This window comes from Rhinatrema bivittatum, chromosome 15 (genome assembly GCF_901001135.1).
Source record: "Rhinatrema bivittatum chromosome 15, aRhiBiv1.1, whole genome shotgun sequence".
Lineage (NCBI taxonomy): Eukaryota > Metazoa > Chordata > Amphibia > Gymnophiona > Rhinatrematidae > Rhinatrema > Rhinatrema bivittatum.
Window position 1 is genome coordinate 10268634 of NC_042629.1, and position 18494 is coordinate 10287127.

Sequence of the window (18494 nt, forward strand, 5' to 3'; positions counted from 1 at the left end):
ACCATCTTTACAAAGCTGGATTTACGTGGGGCGTATAACTTGGTGAGAATCTGCCCTGATGACATCTGGAAAATCACCTTTAATACTAGAGACGGCCACTATGAATACTTGGTGATGCCTTTTGGCCTTTCCAATGCACCAACTGCATTCCAGCGGATGATGAATTAAATTTTCAGGAATCCGCTATATATCAAGGTCGTGATCCATCTAGATGATATCCTCATATTCTCGAAGGACCTCGACACCCACTGGGCCGATGTACGAATGGTACTACAATGCCTATGAGAAAATCACTTGTTTGCAAAACTGAACAAGTGTTTGTTTGAGAGGTTCAGTTTACCGTTCCTTGGCTAAATAATCTCTCCTCAAGGCTTCTTCATGGATCCAGAGAAATTGAGGGCAATCCGGGATTGGCCACAACCAGTGGGACTTAAAGTGCTCCAGCGCTTCTTGGGATTCCTTCATTATTATCACCACTTTATCTCGCATTACTCCACAATGGCTGGAAGGGCCAAAATACACGGGTTGGCCGCCCAAGGCCGTTACCGCTTTTCATCGTTTGAAAGAAGCCTTCCAAAAGGGATCCTGCTTATGTCACCCTGACCCGACTCGTCCATTTTTAGCCATTGGGGCTGGAGCTGTTCTAAGTCAGTGCACTGCTTCTGGTACCACAGTTCCATGTTCATTCTTTTCTCGAAAACTTTCATCGGCAGAGCAGAACTACAGTATTGGGGACAGCAAACTGCTCGCCATTAAATTGGCTCTTGAAAAGTGGCACCCATGGCTCGAGGGCACACAACATAAATTTACAGTGTTCACTGACCACAAAAACTTAGAACATCTAAGTCACGCCCAGCACCTCAATGCCCGTCAAGCTCAATGGGCCTTATTTTTCTCAAGGTTCAATTTTGAGCTCCGCTACCACCCTGCAGATAAGAATCTCCGGGCAGATGCGTTATTCCGGTCTTTTGAACCTGAAGACATCCTCGAAGAGCCAACTCACATCATCGACCCAGCTAGAATTTCCTTGTCTGCTACCCATCCAGTTCCTACTGGGAAAACTGTGGTGCCCCTACAACTCCAGGAAAGAGTTCATCACTGGGCACATGATTCCAAATTTGCCAGCCACCCAGGACATGCGCAAACTGTGGCACTGCTCCAGAGGTTTTTCTGGTGGCCTACTTTCGTCTCCGACACTAAGGCATACGTCGAATCCTGTAATGTGTGTGCACAACAAAAACCCCTGGTTGGGCGACCTTGGGGACTTTTACAACCACTTCCAGCACCCGAGGAACCGAGGACTCACATCTTCAGATTTCATCGTGTATCTGCCCTCTACTAAGGGTAATACCGTGATATGGGTCACCATAGACTGTTTTTCAAAAATGGCCCATTTTGTACCTCTTTCGGGCCTACCATCTGCACCAGAGCTAGCACGTCTCTTTTTTCATCATATTTTCAGACTGCATGGTCTACCAGTGGATATTGTTTCCGATCGAGGTCCTCAATTCGTCGCCAGATATTGGCACTCCCTTTGCTGAAAGTTCGGTATTAACATCAGCCTCATGACTACCTATCACCCCCAAGCCAACGGGCAAGCTGAACAGATGAACCACTCCCTGAAGGCGTTCCTGCGGGCCTATATCAATGACCAACAAGACAACTGGTTGGACTCTTATCCTGGGCAGAGTTTTCCCACAACTCTCACTTCGCCACAGCTACTGGAACATCATCATTCTCTGCCACCTCCCCCCCCACCCCCCGCTTACCTCCCCAGTTCCCCCCCTCCACAGGAAATTTTTCCTAATAAGTGCCTTTGATAAATCACCAGCCAAATTATTTAACCCTTGTTAACCTTTATCTACCTCGCTACTTAACTGTTTTTGTTGATGACTACTTTCAATAATCTACAGTTATAATATCTTAATATCTTTCCTGTCTTCCAAGCCCATGTTTTTTGCTCCCTGTTTAATGTAACTTTATCTTCTATACAGTTGTTAAATGGTTTCCCCCTTGTTCCATTGTAAACCGGTACGATAAGACTTGGTCTTGAGCATCGGTATATTAAAAGAACCTAAATAATAATAATAATAATAATAAATATAGTCTATGGGAAACAACCTTGACCACCATTACCCATACCTTTCTCCGTGCCGTCTCCTGTGGCACAGGCTACTGCGGATACCCTTAAGACATTGTGGGAACAAACGAATCTTCGCCTGCACCAGACCGCTTCCCAGGCCAAGAAAACTGCTGACAGTCATCGCCATGCAGCAACTGGAAATGAATGAAAATTACATATGTTTTAATCGTTCAATGTAAAGCGCCATGCCTAGCGCCAGTTTATGTTACAATGTGAACCGATATGATATCCTGGATGAATGTCGGTATATAAAAATTTTAAATAAATAAATAAATATGAATAGAAGTATAGGACCTTCATATAAAATGGGCCAACTTTAAAAATGTCACACAAGCTGGCCTATTTTAAAAAGGCCCAACGACGCACATAAAACCCCAGGACGCATGTAAGTCCCAGGGCTTTACTAAAGGGGCGGTCAGGGGGCGGGACGGTCTGAGGGCGGGGCCGGAGGCCTGCAACAAAGTGGCCATTGCCGTTGTGTCAAAGGATCGCGTGCCGGCAGCCTGCTGGTGTGCGCAACTTGCGCCTGCCTCTGGGCAGGCGCAAAAGGTAAAATAAAAATTTTGGGGGGTTAGAGTAGGGCTTAGGGGGAGGAAAGGTTATGGGAAGGGGTGGGAAGGGCAGGTTAGGGGGAAGGGTAGTTCTCTTCCAGGCCGCTCCGATTTTGGAGCGGCCTGGGAAGGAACGGGGGGAAGGCAGCGTGGCTCGGCACGTGCAAGGTGCACAATCGTGCACCCCTTGCGCGCTCCGACCCCTGATTTTAGTTAAAATTAGATTAAAAATTAGATTAAAATTGGGTATACATGTGCGCGCGCTGGGTAGCGTGTGCACCTTTTTAAAATCTACCCCAATATGTGTAAGTTAAAATCTACCCCAATATGTGTAAGTTGACCAGTCAGAATAGGCATTACTGGTTAAAAACCTTCTCAATTTAATGGCATCTCAAGTGGTTTTAGTGCCAAAAGAATATAAGAACATGGACAGATGCAAAGTCTGACACAATCATTGAATCTCTCCCTGATGCAGTTCTCCAAACACAGTCCCAAGTCGGGGTTTTGAGAAGACTGTCAGTGGCACAAGTTTAAGTTAAATTCTTTTATTTGCATTATAAATTTTATAAAAAATTGTGTTGCTTGGTTTCACTTGTGTGACCAATGATTAATTAGAAGGAAAAGAAGGTTTTTAATTGGTAGTGCCTATTATGACTGGTCAACTCACACATATTTTATATAGATAATATCTAGATGGTCCCATATGGAGTTTTCAGATCAATGCTTCTTACAGTCTCTGCTGTCTAGACAGTAGCTAATGCATCCTATTAGACCAGGCATAAAATATATACGGTATTATTAGCTTGCCCTTCTTGGGAAATTATACTTGAAATTCATGTAACAAGTATTTCTTTAATATTTAAAAGCAGTGCCTTTCTTTAGGATTTTCCATTTAGTTTAAACATGGTGAGCGCCGGCAATTTTGGCAAACTGTACAATGACATCTTAAATAGCTTTGCACAGGATTCTCTCTGCCTTGTCGGTACCACAGATGTGTGTCCGGGACATGGACCTCAGAGGCATAAATGCAGTGTCCCCATAGAGAACTGAAAAGAACAATTCTGTCTGAAACAATTTAGTTTTCATCCGCTGGTTTCTCCCTGCTCTTTTGAGCCTGCAGTTCAACCAGAGTGTGAGCCTTCATTCTCAAATGCCCGGGGATAGTACCCATCCTTCCCATTAGTTTACTTTAGTCCAATTATTGCAGTGACGTCTTGGGCCAGGGGCCATCCACAAGGGGTCCTTCGGGTGTCACAACTGCATGAGTATTATTTTGCTGATTAAGTCCTGTTTTATTGTGTGTTTCTTTCTCTGAGTCTTATGTTACCAATGCATTGATTTTTTTTTTTTTTTAATTTTGGGAATAAATTTCTTCCACCTTCACCCAAGGGCTTTAAGCACTGCCTCCAAAACATCCTTAGCCTTGGCCAATATGGGGAGTGGAAGAGCTGAACTGGGAATTGAAACCACATGGTTTGTCAATGTTGGTGAATCAAGGATGAAAATGAATGTAGCAGATTTGCTGCCGGACACTTGCACTGAGCTCTTCCATAATTGCAGCTCTGCAGAACATACACTGTGCCATAAATCCAACCTAGTACCACAGACAAAGCCACAACCCTTGCCTAGCATCATGCTCAAAACCACAAACTCACCCCAGCACCACATGCAAAGCAACAGCCCTAGCCGTGCACCATTTCCCATGACACAGCTTCATCTGCTTTTTGCTGGACCTTCCTTAACCAGTCCAAACCACAACATGAGGGTCATTTAGGAGTGCTGTAATCATGGCCTTTAAAGCTATGGAGCAGTCTGTGAAACCTGGTACTAGTGGCCTGAATCCAGAATAGCAGGGTCAATGTTTGAAAGAAAATGAATAAATACAGAAGATTCTGTACATATGAAATAGTCTCATAGGTACAGTGAGCTGACAGACATCAATATTCAAGAAGCTAATGAGCAGGGAAACTAAGTACATAACTTTATCTAGATAATACCAGGGTAGATATTTTTCAAACCAAACTTACTGAAATGACTTTATCCAGCCAGCACGCCTGGAATATCAGCATTGAACTCACAAAGTTTTATTCATGCCCTTAGAATGTCTCCTGCTCCACCTCTTATTATGTGGGTAAATCTTGTATACACAAGAGTTACACACACAAATTTTGCCTGCTGCTCTGGTGGGTAGGAAGGGGGAAGAAATATTTTAACCCCCAAAGATTTCTTTCCTACTGATTCTTTTGCTAATGTTGCCCAAATAAATTTACTCGAGTAATTTACTGCTCACCTAGATTGACCTCCCAGAAAATGAGATTGAGTACACGTAGGGACTGCTGCAATGCTTGGTTCATGGGGAAATGCTTTGTGTTGCTACAGCACGATCACAATACATGAGGAGACCTTCTGACTATTGATCAGAAACTGGCTGCTCTGACCATGAACCTCTTAATTCATCTCTTGTAATTGAGTTACCTCTACAAGGTTGTGTCTGCAAAATTGCATATCTCCATCATTTTCATGGACTAAGTGCCAAAGTTTGCTACATCTCAAATGAAAATGTCTCCAGAATAAAACCTGAATATTCATATCCACAATCCTCATAAAACTGTTATTCCCTGAAGCAATATTATCTAATTGTCTATAAGTTACATTGAGTGATCAATTCACAAGTAACCTTTCCGCTTTTCTGTTTCAGCTGATTGTGGAGGTCCCTCTGAACTCTGGGAATCAAACAGCTCCTTCAGTTCTCTGAATTACCCCGAGAAGTACCCTAACCAAGCCTTTTGTGACTCCAAGACCTCTTCCAGTCCTCAACTGCACATGAGTAGAAATTCCCTGCAACACCTGGCTCCAGATGTTTATCTTCAATGCTTTTGCTGTTTATTGAATTTAATATCTAGAATACTGTTTATTAGGGGTGTGCATGGAAAAAGATTTCATGTGTCATTTCATTGTGCTTTTTCCATATATATGATTTATTTGGTTTGCATGGTTTGAGCCACACTCTGGGCCCAATATTGAAAGATATCCGAGGGCCCCAACTTTTACGGTCTGGGGAAACAAGTATGGAGGTAACTTGCTGATGCGGTGCTTACCATCCTTAACCAATAAGACTGATTCTTTGATGCCATCCCAATCTGTCCTCTGCCCACCCACTGACCTATCCAGCTAAGTGGTGGCCGCTGAACATAGCCAGATATTCAGCGGCTGCCATGTAGCCAGATAAGCTATACTTCTCCGGCTAAGTAGCCCTTAATTGCACTTTGAATATCAGCCTCTCTATAGTTTACAGCACACGAACTTTACTAAATTCATTACCACACGTGTACTTTACTAGATTTTGTGACCATTGTATGCTGAAACACTGTAGTGCACACTAACATTAATGAGATTTTGTTTGATTTTTGTGTGATTTTAGATGTGAAGTGACAGAAGCCAATATAAGTATTATTGATGTTTTCCTTGTTTAAAATGACAGTACACTCCTAATGGTTTTCTTTGTAGCATTAAGGAATCAAGTTAAAGGCCTGACACTGTCCCAAAACACCTTTTGCACAGAGTGCATTTTTTTAACTCTTTTTTTCCCCTTGTTTTGCTTTAATTTTGCCCAATGCTTGAGTCTGGCCCTAAATCCACTGCTGACCCAGGTGCACAAATTCCTGGTGAAACTTTCTTTAACATTCTGTTTGCATATTTAATATAAAACTAGCAGCAAACAAAAATAAATCTTCTCTTTCTTTGTAAATCTTCAGATTTGCCCTGTGACCGGAGCAGTTTCACCATTGTTTCTTCTCACGTTCCTCTCCAGGCACGTGGAACTTGAATGCAGATGCAGGGAAGAACATTCAGCTTCACTTTAAAGATTTTGATCTGGAAAATATTTGTGATTTTGTTGAAGTCCGAGATGGAAAAGGGGCAGATTCTCTGTTTCTGGGTAAATACTGAGAGGATCCACTTTCAAATGTTCTTCCCAGGGCCCCAAAATGGCAGAAGATATTTTGAAAGCAGAATTCTTAATTCTGCTGCAACCTGCTTAATACTTACCTGAATGTACCTGAATGTAACTTGCCATAAGTTACCAATGAAAAGGCTTGAGATGAATACACAAATGCATAAAATGACTTAATCTTCAATGTATCTTGCATTAAAGATTGCGGAAAATATTTCAGCCACAGTCTGATTTAAAAAAAACAAAAAAAACACCTCCTAATATGCAGAGAAGCAGCCTGCACCTTCAAATGAAGACTGGAAAATTCTGCTGATGTTAAATACAGAGTAAGATGTTATTCACAGTTTGCCTCAACATTTATTGATTTATCTGCATTTAATGCACGCCTTTTAATGGTAGCTCAAGACGAGGAACATAATAAATACAGAAAGCTTCTATTCTAGATTACATTTTGTATAGATAGACCTTCATTTTCAGTTTTTAGTTTATTTTTCCTGGAAATTTAAATATTCAGTGGAAAAATAACTTTGTTATAACACAGAAGAGAAAAATCTGCAATGATTTTTTTTTGCTCTATCATTGAAAATCCCAGGAAAAATAAACTAAAAACTGAAAACAAAGATCCCTATAAAGAGAGAGAATATCGTAGCTAGGTTTATATATTGTATAGAGCAGAAGTGGCCAATTCCAGTCCTCAAGAGCCACAAACAGGTCTGGTTTTCAGGATATCCAAAATTAATATACATGAGGTAGATGTTCATGCACTGTCACCATTGTATGCAAATCTATCTCATGCATATTCATTGTGGATACCCTGAAAACCTGGTCTGATTGTGGCTCTCAAGGACCGGAGTTCGCCACCTCTGATATAGAGCAAATGCTTTGGTCTATACTCAACGCACAATTAAACTCTGGAATTTGTTGCCAGAGGATGTGGTTAGTGCAGTTAGTATAGCTGTGTTTAAAAAAGGATTGGATAAGTTCTTGGAGGAGAAGTCCATTATCTGCTATTAATTAAGTTGTCTTAGAAAATAGCCACTGCTATTACTAGCAACGGTAACATGGAATAGACTTAGTTTTTGGGTACTTACCAGGTTCTTATGGCCTGGATTGGCCACTGTTGGAAACAGGATGCTGGGCTTGATGGACCCTTGGTCTGACCCAGTATGGCATGTTCTTATGTTCTTATGTTCTAAGTAGAGATAGTTAGAAAAATTGAAATTGTTGAATTTTAGCCTGGTTTGAGTTTGACAGAATCATTGGGTATTCTTCAGATTTCAAATGGAAATTCAGTGAAATCTATCCAACAGATCTGGGGAAAACCCAACCAAATTTGATGCCGATTCACCAATATGTTTCAATCAAAGGGGGTTATTTTCTAAATGTTTTTCGCATGCGATAGGATTTAAATTAGCTGAAGGGGAGGAGTCGGGGCGGGGAGGGGGAGGAGTCGGCCGCGGCACCGCTGCCGGCGATAATGTGAGGAACATTATCACCGGCAGTAGCACGGCGAATAGCTACACCTTTTACAGTGTCGCTATTTGCTGTGAAAGGCTGAAGGCCCGCCCACCCCCGCCCCCTTTTTCCTGGGATTCATCATTCTGCGAGGAATGATGAATCCTGCCCAAAGATTGGGGTATTTGACTTGTTTTTTAAAGTGAATGTCACCTACAGTCCGATAATCACATAGGATCTTCGGACTGCCCTTTTCTGTACAATGTCTCTCCAACTTAAAACTCATAATTAACATCGAGAAAACCGAATTAATCATCCTTGACAAAAAAATCAATGACTTACCCAGACAATCACTCAAAACAGAAAACCCCTCAATCTAAGAACTCAATTTGACACCAAACTTTCAAAAAAGACTTAAAAACCTGGCTTTTTACCAGAGCCTTCTCAGATGATCTTAACCACCAACACCATCAAACTCCCAACCAGACAACTCAAAAGAAAACAGAAACACCGCCCTTTCAACCCATGATGGATCAATAAAACCTCGAACTCTACAATAGACATCTAAGAACTTTTTACCTATATAAACTTATCTCCCTATTACCTCCCCAATGTTACTTAACTTTATCTTTGAAATTCTTTATTAAACTCTAATGTTACTCTCCTAATATTTTCCTGCCCTGTAAACCATTATGATAGCAAAACCGAATATACGGTATACAAAACATGTTAAATAAATAAATAAATACTCTCCATCTATAGAGTACATTCAACTGTGGGTATCAGCTTAAATAACTAAAATTTGGCAAATTGATGCACCCAACTTGTGTTCTTCCCATGGGTTCCTCAAACTAGTTTGGAAACCTGTTTTAAGTTCATGCTTTGGGTTTAAGTTGCTGAGATGTTTCATTTATCAGCTACTACAGCCCTGCACTATAGGGAGCTTTGCCTATCAGATGAAGGGAGCTTTGCCTATCAGATGAAGAATATTTTAGAATTATGGACAGTTGCTTTAATGTAGCTATTTAAATAAAAACTTGGAAATCTGGGGTTTTTTCAGCCTGCTTCAAAAATTTGAAAAGCAAAATAATTTCCATGCGTTTGTCTGTCAGAGGAGCTGTCTAGCCCCTGGTGCTGAAAAGCAGTCAAACGTGCATTAATAACCCAGAGGTTTATTAGTCTCGCTTGTTTTGCATCTTTTTCTGCAGATGTACTGCCTCTGGATTATTGTTTGGAATTTAGTTTATCACACACATGCTTTGTTTTCATGCACATGGCTTTTCCCTGTTATAGGTGTCCAGAATTGTTTAATAAATAAGGTTTATTTTCTTGCTGGAAATAGCCTGAAGCTACAGGATGTCCTTTCAGGATTATATCTCAGAAAGCAGTTAGGTAAAAACATGAATTTTACAGATGAGTTATAATTTCAAAAATCAAGTTTTGTTTGAAGCCTCTTTTATTATAATGGATGTAGAAATGTGTAGATGAGACCTTTTTATTGGGTTAACAATATATTAATAACTAACTTTCAAGAGTTATGCACCTTCATTAGCTCTATTGAAAAAGGAGGCAGATATGAAGAGGGTAAAGCTCTTGAAAGCTTGTGACCATCGTAGTGCATTAGTGCAATACAAAGGTCTCACTCACAGCTTATTGAGTTATGTTTCTGTGTATCCAGGTGGACTAACGTGGCAGTGTCACTGCTTTTTACTGTTATACTTTTTGCTTTTTATGTTACACCAGAAATTTCACCAGAAATCCAGTCCCAGATATCAGCCTGCTTGTCTGACATTGCTGCCTGGAGGTCCCATCACCACTTTAAACCCAGCATGGCCAAGACAGAGCTTCTTATCTTTCCCTCCAAGCCCACCTCCCCTCTTCCTCCTTTCTTTCTGTGTATAACACAGTTGTCATCCCGGTCCCATCAGACCTCAAAGGTCTCCCGGCAAGCCATCTCTCTCCACTGCAATCTCTCCTAAATTCAGCTGTATGACTTATCTTTCACCAAAGTCGCTATGCTCACATAATCCCTCTTCTGAAGTCACTGCATTGGCTCCCTAGCTGCTCCTGCATATACAGGCCAATTCAGTAAACAGTGCGGGAGAGCGGCGCTCCGAGGCGAGCGCCCAGGCCATTCTCCTGGGTGCGCGATTCAGTATGCAAATGAGGGCCCGCTTAATTTTACTGGTGTCAGTTGTCGAACCCGCTGACAGCCATGGGTTCAGAACACAGACGCCGGCAAAACTGAGCGTTTTTGGCAGGAATTAATTTCTGAGAGTAAAATGTGCGGCTTGGCTGCACATTTTACTTTCTGTATTGAGCAGGACTAACTTATAGGCTCATCAACATGCTCATCAACATGCATTTGCATGTTGAGGGCACTATTAATTTCGGGGGGATTGGATGCGGGTTTTCCACGTGCTATTATCCCTTACTGTATAAGGGGTAATAATAGCGCATCAAAAACGCGCGTCCAAACGGGGGCTGAGCACACCATACTGAATGGGCCTGACAGTTCAAGTTCCTGTTTCTCACCTACAGATGCCATCACTCTGCAGCACCTCACTACTTCTCCTCTCTTATCTCTATCCTTATGCACTCTGTTCGTCGGATAAATCACTTCTGTGCCCTTCTCCTCTACTGCCAATTCCAAAATTTCTGCTTTCCACCTGGCTGCACCATGTGCTTGGAATAGCCTTCCTGAACTGGTGCGACATGCTCCCTCTCTTGTCATGTTTAAATCCCATCTAAAGACCCACGTTTTTGAAACTGCTTTTAAATCTTATGCCTGATTGCCTGCTTTTAGTCTTGTTAACTTTCTTTTCTTTTTAACCATTGTCTTGCTTTATGAAATATCCCGAGACTCTTGTTCTGTATGTTTGTCTTATTAGATTGTAAGCTGTATGTTTGTGTGTTGCATGTTTGTACAGTGCTGCATATTTCATGTAGTGGAATAGAAATGTTAAGTTGTAGTAGTTATTCAGGAAGGGTGTCTTGGTTCTGACATTCTGCTTTTCCTTGTGAGCAGCTGTGTACACAGGGAGTGGCCAGGAGCCAAATGTGTTCTCCATAACAAATCACATGACAGTGTATCTCATTACTGACCAGTCAGGAACCAGAGGTGGATTCCTAGCTAATTTCACCTTGGGATACTGTCTTGACATGCCTGGTATGTGTATCTCCTTCTGAGGCTGGTGTTGAATATTATAACAAAGTGACTATATTTTGTGTTAAAAAAAAAAGAGCATGCAGCAGCTGGCAGATTGTATGATTAAACTGATATCTGAGGTAAGGCTGGAGTGGATCCAGCTCTGTCAGGCTTGTCCCTTTTCAAAAACCCACACTACCTCCAAGAAACAAGAAGAATGAGAAAGTACTACTTAACTGATAATGTCCTTTCCTCTAATGAAGGCAGGCCAATCCCCACAAGTGGGTTATGCACCTCTTCCAGCAGATGGAGTAAAAGATGTCATCATGGATATGTTACGCGTGCCATCCGCAGCACGGCCCTCTCACCTTTCCACAAGGACTCCAGCCTCTGGATTCTCTTCGCTAGCAGCGGTGGAACGGCAGCTCTGTCCTTGGGCCTCCCCCGGTTCCTCCGGCCCTGCCACAGTTCCTGGCGTTCCTGGCCCTGATGCTACTGCTCATCGGGCCTCTCCGCGTGGCTCGCGGAGAGACGCCACCACCCGCGCCATGCCCCTCTCTAGGCGCACCGGCATCACTGATCTCTTGCCTGCTGTCTCTGGGCTAAACTACCTTCTCTTCCTCGAGGCCCACCAAGTCCTGCCGGCCCCGGCACCCAAAGGCTCAACCCGCGAGGAACGAGGGCTGGTATAGGTGAAGCTCCAGTGGCCTCTGCCTATCAGCCCACTCCACCTGTCGACGGTGGGGACCCGTAGGTCCTTGCCTATGGGTTGCATCAACTCCACCTCGACCCACCTCTGACACAACAGGATATATAGCCCTGCCCTGACATCACCCCACCAGTATTCTCTGGAAAAGCCAAACTGTGGACAAACTGAATATACTTGAACATGATTATTAACAATCAACCACTCATGCTTCCAACCAATAGAGAACCCTGAGCTCAGACAAAATAATGAACATTCACTAACATGAGGGGCTGGTTAAGACACTTACCAGTCCTCCAAAAAATAGCAGGAACCACACTCTGCACCGTTCACACCTAAAGGGTGAACCAAAGGCAAAAAATCTGTAGCTGAGGGCGGATCGGAGATTAGCCTGCCTTCATTAGAGCAAAGGAAATTATCAGGTAAGTAGTAATTTCTCCTTCCTCTGCACTCAGGCAAGCCAATCCCCACAAATGGAGTGTACCAAAACTACTCCCAAACCCAGCAGAAGACTACCCACAGTCCAGTCAACACTGCCCGCATGAAGATAGTCCTCCTGAGCCTAAACAACCAAACAGTAATTCTTGGAGAAGATGTATAAGGATGACCACATCACTGCTCATCAAATCTCAACAGCAATTACCGAATCTCTGCCCACAGTATCACCTGAGCCCTCATGGAATGTGGTCTAATCTGCTTTGACATAGGAATCTCAACATTCACATAGGCGACAATGATGACTTCCTTAACCCAAAGGGCTATAGTTTCCCAAGTCACCAGTTCCCCCTGTTTAACTCCAACATGGAGCACAAAGAGTTGATCAGACTTCTAGACAGATTTAGTAACCTCCAAGTACTACATCAGATGCCTCTTGACATCCAAGGTACACAAAAGATGATATTTACTCTCATCTCTGTCCCTGTCCAACAAGGGCAGGGAAATAGACTGATTCAAATGAAACTCCAAAGCCACTTTTGGCAAAAAGGAAGGCAGGGTTGAAGCTGTACTGCTGCCAGAGTCACACGCAGAAAAGGGTTACGGAAAGAAACAGACTGTAGTCCAGAAACCTGATGTGTGGAAGGCGCCGGAGGGCCAGGGCTCGGTTAGGGTGGTCCCGGGGGTCCTGCCACCTCCGGATCTACCACAGCCGCCGCCAGGCCCAATTCCGGATGTTGACCTGCTGCTTCCTAACCCCCTTCCTTGAAGGGGACGATCCTCGGGTGCTACACTTATTTCAAAAGGAGGAACTAGAACCACTCATTCCCTTCATTTTGCAGGAACTGGGAATTGAGTTGCCCCCAGCGGATACGGTTACGGCTGCAATGCCTGCCAACCTGGACCCGGTCCTGGCGGGACTTAGGGCTCTTCCATGTACGTTTCCTTTTCACCCTATGCATAAGCTGATGCTCCTTAGGGAATGGGAGTCCCCTAAGGCGGGACTCCAAGTGGGGAGGGCTATGGACAAGCTCTACCCCCTTCCTGAGGACTGCTTGAATCTACTTAATGCCCAAGGTTACCAAACACACCACCATCCCAGTAGTTGGGGCTACGGCTCTAAAAGATGCCCAAGACCGCAAGTTGGAATTTTATCTCAAACGCATATTTGAGGTCCTGTCCTTGGGAGTTCGGGCGACAATCTGCGGCAGTCTCATGCAGCGGGCAAGCCTCAGGTGGGTTCAACAATTACTCAGCACCCAAGACTAGGGAGCATTCCATGAAGTTAGCAAGTAACACATTTAAGACTAATCGGAGAAAATTCTTTTTCACTCAATGCACAATAAAGCTCTGGAATTTGTTGCCATAGGAAGTGGTTAGTGCAGTTAGTGTAGCTGGGTTCAAAAAAGGTTTGGATAAGTTCTTGGAGGAGAAGTCCATTAATGGCTATTAATCAATTATACTTAGGGAATAGCCACTGCTATTAATTGCATCAGTAGCATGGGTTCTTCTTAGTGTTTGTTGAATTGCCAGGCTCTTGTGGCCTGGTTTTGGCCTCTGTTGGAAACAGGATGCTGGGCTTGATAGACCCTTGGTCTGACCCAGCATGGCAAGTTCTTATGTTCTTATGTTCTTATCTGCAGTGGCAGAGCAGGCAGATCACTTGGAGGGAGTGATTGTGTATGGGGTGGACGCCCTGTATGATCTTCTACGAGTGCAAGCCAATCTATGGTCTTTGCGGTCTCGGCCAGGCGCCTCCTCTGGCTGAGAAATTGGTCTGCGGACGCCTCTTCCAAAGCGCAGTTGGGAACCCTTCCCTTCAAGGGCCAGTTGCTTTTTGGGGAGGACCTAGAGCAACTTATCAAATCCCTGGGAGAAAATAAGGTTCATAAGTTGCCGGAGGACTGCCCGAAACAGTCTAAGCCTTTCTTACCCTCTTGCACTAGATTTAGGGGCAACACCATTTTTCCACCAGGGCAAGGGACTCTTTCCCAAGGGGTAATGCTTCCCAATCTCTATCCTAGTCTCATTCCTTTGGGGAACATCGGCCCTTCAGGGATAGTAACCAGAAACACTCGGTCACCAAGTCCTCCTCTCAATGAGATGGAGCCAGCTCATTCCTCCGTTCGAGACTTAGGTGGACGACTGTACCAGTTTCTCGGAGAATGGGCCACCATAACAACGGATCAGTGGGTCCTAGAGGTGATAGAAAAAGGCTACGCGTTAGAATTTGCTCGAGACCTACCGGATCTTCACTTGATCTCCCCCTGCGGAAGTCGAAAGAGGCCTGCGGTCGAACAAACCCTGTGCAGGCTGTCCCAGTCCCAGTCCTGGTGGAAGAACAAGGTTCTGGCCAATATTCCATCTACTTCATCGTGCCCAAAAAGGGCTCCTTTCATCCAATTTTGGATCTCAAGCGCGTCAACCAGGCTCTCAAGGTTCCCCATTTTCGGATGGAAACCTTGAGGGCGGTGATAGCGGCATTTCGATCCGGAGAATTCTTGGCCTTGCTCGATCTGATGGAGGCCAACTTACACATCCCGATTCGCTGTGATCACCAGTGGTATCTTCGGTTCAAGATAGTGGGCCAACATTTTGAGTTTCGAGCACTCCCCTTCGGTCTTGCCATGGCGCCGCGCACTTTCACCAAGGTAATGGTGGTAGTGGCAGCCACCCTGCGTCGAGACGGAGTCCTAGTGCATCCTTACCTGGATGATTGGCTCATCCAGGCCAAATCAAAGTCTCTTTGCCAGCTGGCAGTTAGCAAGGTCCTGTCGTATCTGACCTCTCTGGGGTGGGTCATCAACTTTCCCAAGAGCAAGCTTCAACCCTCCCAAACATTGGAATTCCTGGGGGCACTATTCGACACTCAAGTAGGCAGGGTGTTTCTTCCAGAGGACCGATCGCTCAAACTCTGGGGCCAAGTGCGCAATTTTCTCTCTTGCCCTGCCAACAGCCTGGGATTATCTCCAGGTTCTGGGATACATGGCCTCCACTATCGATCTGGTCCCCTGGGCTTTTGTGCATATGCGTCTGTTACAGAAAGCCTTGCTATCCTGCTGGAAACCAGTATCGGAACAGTTTCAGACGCCCCTGCCGCTTCAGAGTCTACCGTCGTAGAACTGCAGTGGTGGCTATCGTCTGCCCATCTTCAGAAGGGGATGTCCCTTCTGACACCCCAGTGGATTGTGGTAACAACGGACGCCAGCCTCTCTGGCTGGGGAGCTGTATGCCAGACCCAGTCTGCTCAGGGGTATTGGTCTCCAACCCAATCTTGCTGGCACATCAATCGACTGGAAGCTCGAGTGGTCCGACTGGCTCTCAAGGCCTTCCTTCCCCTACTCCTCCACAAGGCGGTGCGGGTCCTGTCAGACAATTCCACCACTGTAGCCTACATCAATCAACAAGGGGGCACCAGGAGTCACCTAGTTGCTCTGGAAGCCAGCAGGCTCTTCGCATGGGCGGAACATCACCTAGAGTGCTTAGCGGTGTCCCATATTGTGGGGAAGGAGAACGTTCAAGCAGATTTCCTCATTTGCCAGAGGTTAGACCCAGGCGAGTGGGAATTGTCAGATGCAACGATGAACCTGATCATCCGCAGGTGGGGTCCCCCTCACTTGGATCCGATGGTCACCATGACTAATGCAAAAGCTCCTCGGTTCTTCAGCCACAGAAGGGAACATTGCATGGAAGGGGTAGATGCCCTGGTCCTTCCCTGGCCCCGCGATATTCTACTGTACGTGTTCCCTCCCTGGCCATTAGTGGGCAAAGTACTCCAAAGAATCGAGCTTCATCACAGGCCTGTCATTCTAGTGGCTCCGGAATGGCCTTGCAGACCGTGGTTTGCGGACCTCGTGAATCTAGCCATGGACAGTCCCCTACGCCTCGGTCATCTTTCCCATATTCTTCGGCAGGGTCCCGTATTTTTCGATCAGGCGGATTGCTTCTGTCTAGCGGCCTGGCTTTTGAATGGCGGAGATTGAGATAGAAGGGATAAAAGGAAGAAGTTATATCCACTCTATTGCGGGCCAGGAAGCTGACTACCTCACTTGCTTATGTCAGAGTATGGAAGGTTTTTGAAAATGCGTGTGTTGCCTTGGGTATCTCGGCTCGTAAGGCTCCAGTTTCCCAGGTCCTTTCTTTTCTCCAGAACGGTCTTGCCAAGGGGTTGTTGTTCAGTTCCTTGCAAGTGCAAGTATCTGCTTTTGGTTCTCTCTTAGGTACCATTTATGGTTACTCAGTGGCGGCTCATCCAGATGTCGTCCATTTTCTCAAGGGAGCCAAGCACTTGAATCCTCTGGTCCGGGTTACTTGTCCCTTGTGGAGTCTTAACTTGGTTCTCCGGGTTCTCTGCGAAGCTCCTTTTGAACCTTTAAGGAGGGCTATGCTTAAGGATTTGACTCTCAAAACTGTGTTTTGGTGTCCATTTGTTCAGCCAGAAGAATCTCAGAGCTCCAAGCGTTGTCATGCAGAGACCCTTTCCTACGTTTCTCAGATTCAGGGGTATCCCTTAAGATGGTACCCTCTTTCTTGCCAAAGGTTGTGTCTTCTTTTCATGTCAATCAGTCCGTGGAACTTCCGGCTTTTTCTTCATCAGAAGTAGCAAATACAGCTGGGGGTGATCTGTGGTGCCTCGATGTGAAACGGGTCGTGCTGCATTACCTTCAGGTTACAAATGAGTTCCGGGTCTCTGACCACTTGTTTGTTCTGTGGAGTGGGCCAAATAAAGGTAATAAGGCTTCCAAGGCCACTATCGCGCGTTGGCTTAAAGGAGGCCATTGTGTCGGCTTACATCTGTAAGGTTCAGCCCATGCCGGAAGGCTTAAAAGCTCATTCCTTACGGTCTCAGGCTACTTCTTGGGCAGAGAGTCAATTGGTCTCTCCGCAGGAAATATGTAGGGCAGCTGCTTGGAAATCCCTGCATACTTTTGCTCGTCATTACCGTCTGGATGTGCAGGCTCCAGTTTTTGGCCCCTTCGGGCGGCAGGTTCTTCGAGCAGGACTGTCTCTGTCCCACCCTGTTTAGGGAAGCTTTAGTACATCCCACGGTCTGGACTGATCCGGGTACGTACAGGGAAAGGAAAATTGGTTCTTACCTGCTAATTTTCGTTCCTGTAGTACCACGGATCAGTCCAGACACCCGCCTGTACTAGATCTGATACGTCCGCTCGAATGTTCTGTCTTTTTCTACAGGTTTTTTCAACTATCTGATTTGTTGTCTACTATTACTAAAGGCACCGGAAGCATCTACCAGATGAAAATAAAATTGTATGCAAGAGCGTTTTTCTTCATACAGAATCCTTTCAATTGTTCACTTGCTCAATTTGTTAGTTTTTTCTTATTGCTTGCTTGATCTTTGGGAAGTTATATCTGCTTTGAAAGTACTTTATAGTGAAGGGGTGTAGGGTAGGCTCTGTCCTAATATAGGATACCCTCACAGTTTTGGTCTGTCTCCACCTGCTGGACAGGAGGCTCAACCCACGGTCTGGACTGATCCGTGGTACTTCAGGAATGAAAATTAGCAGGTAAGAACCAATTTTCCTTTCTGTGCACTTAGGGAAGCTTGTGAAAGCAATAGCTTAAAAAAAAGTACAAATATCTCCATTAAGAACCTACATTTTTCTTGCATTGGATAAATGACTAGTTTTCTCCTTTCCTCGTTGTTTCACAGAGCCCTGCAGACAGAATGCCTTTCAGTGTGGCAGTAAGGAATGTGTAGCGCTTGTCAAGCTGTGTGATGGGTACCAGCACGGCAGAGATGGCTCCAATGAAGCAGAGTGTGGTAAGGAACACAGAGAGGTTAGACTCTGACAAGGCATGTCCTGAGAGTAATATCACCCACCCAGAATGCCAAGGAACAAACACACGAAATTAAACTGTGGAATTCAGCTATTTTAATATTCGAAATACCGTGATTCCCCTTTTCTTGTTCTTCACAACATTCAATAGCCTTTGCTTATTTTAAAATTAGATTAACAAAGCCAAAACAAGGAAGCAAACCAGTGAGTAGCACAGATCTGCTCTCAAGCTAGATAAATGTTTAGAGAATCTCTCATCCACATTGGATGGCCATGGATATGCAGCCCTCTTGGGGTTGATGACTT

General features: G+C 44.7%; 1 long non-coding RNA gene across 1 annotated transcript in view; it reads left to right on the forward strand.

Moving 5' to 3' along the window:
- Positions 1-18494, forward strand: part of LOC115077127 — a 177012-nt gene that overhangs the window by 101597 nt on the left and 56921 nt on the right. Inside the window, exons 3-4 of the long non-coding RNA XR_003852956.1 lie at positions 5393-6631; positions 18062-18172. This is a non-coding gene — a long non-coding RNA (uncharacterized LOC115077127). The remainder of the gene's footprint in view (positions 1-5392; positions 6632-18061; positions 18173-18494) is intronic.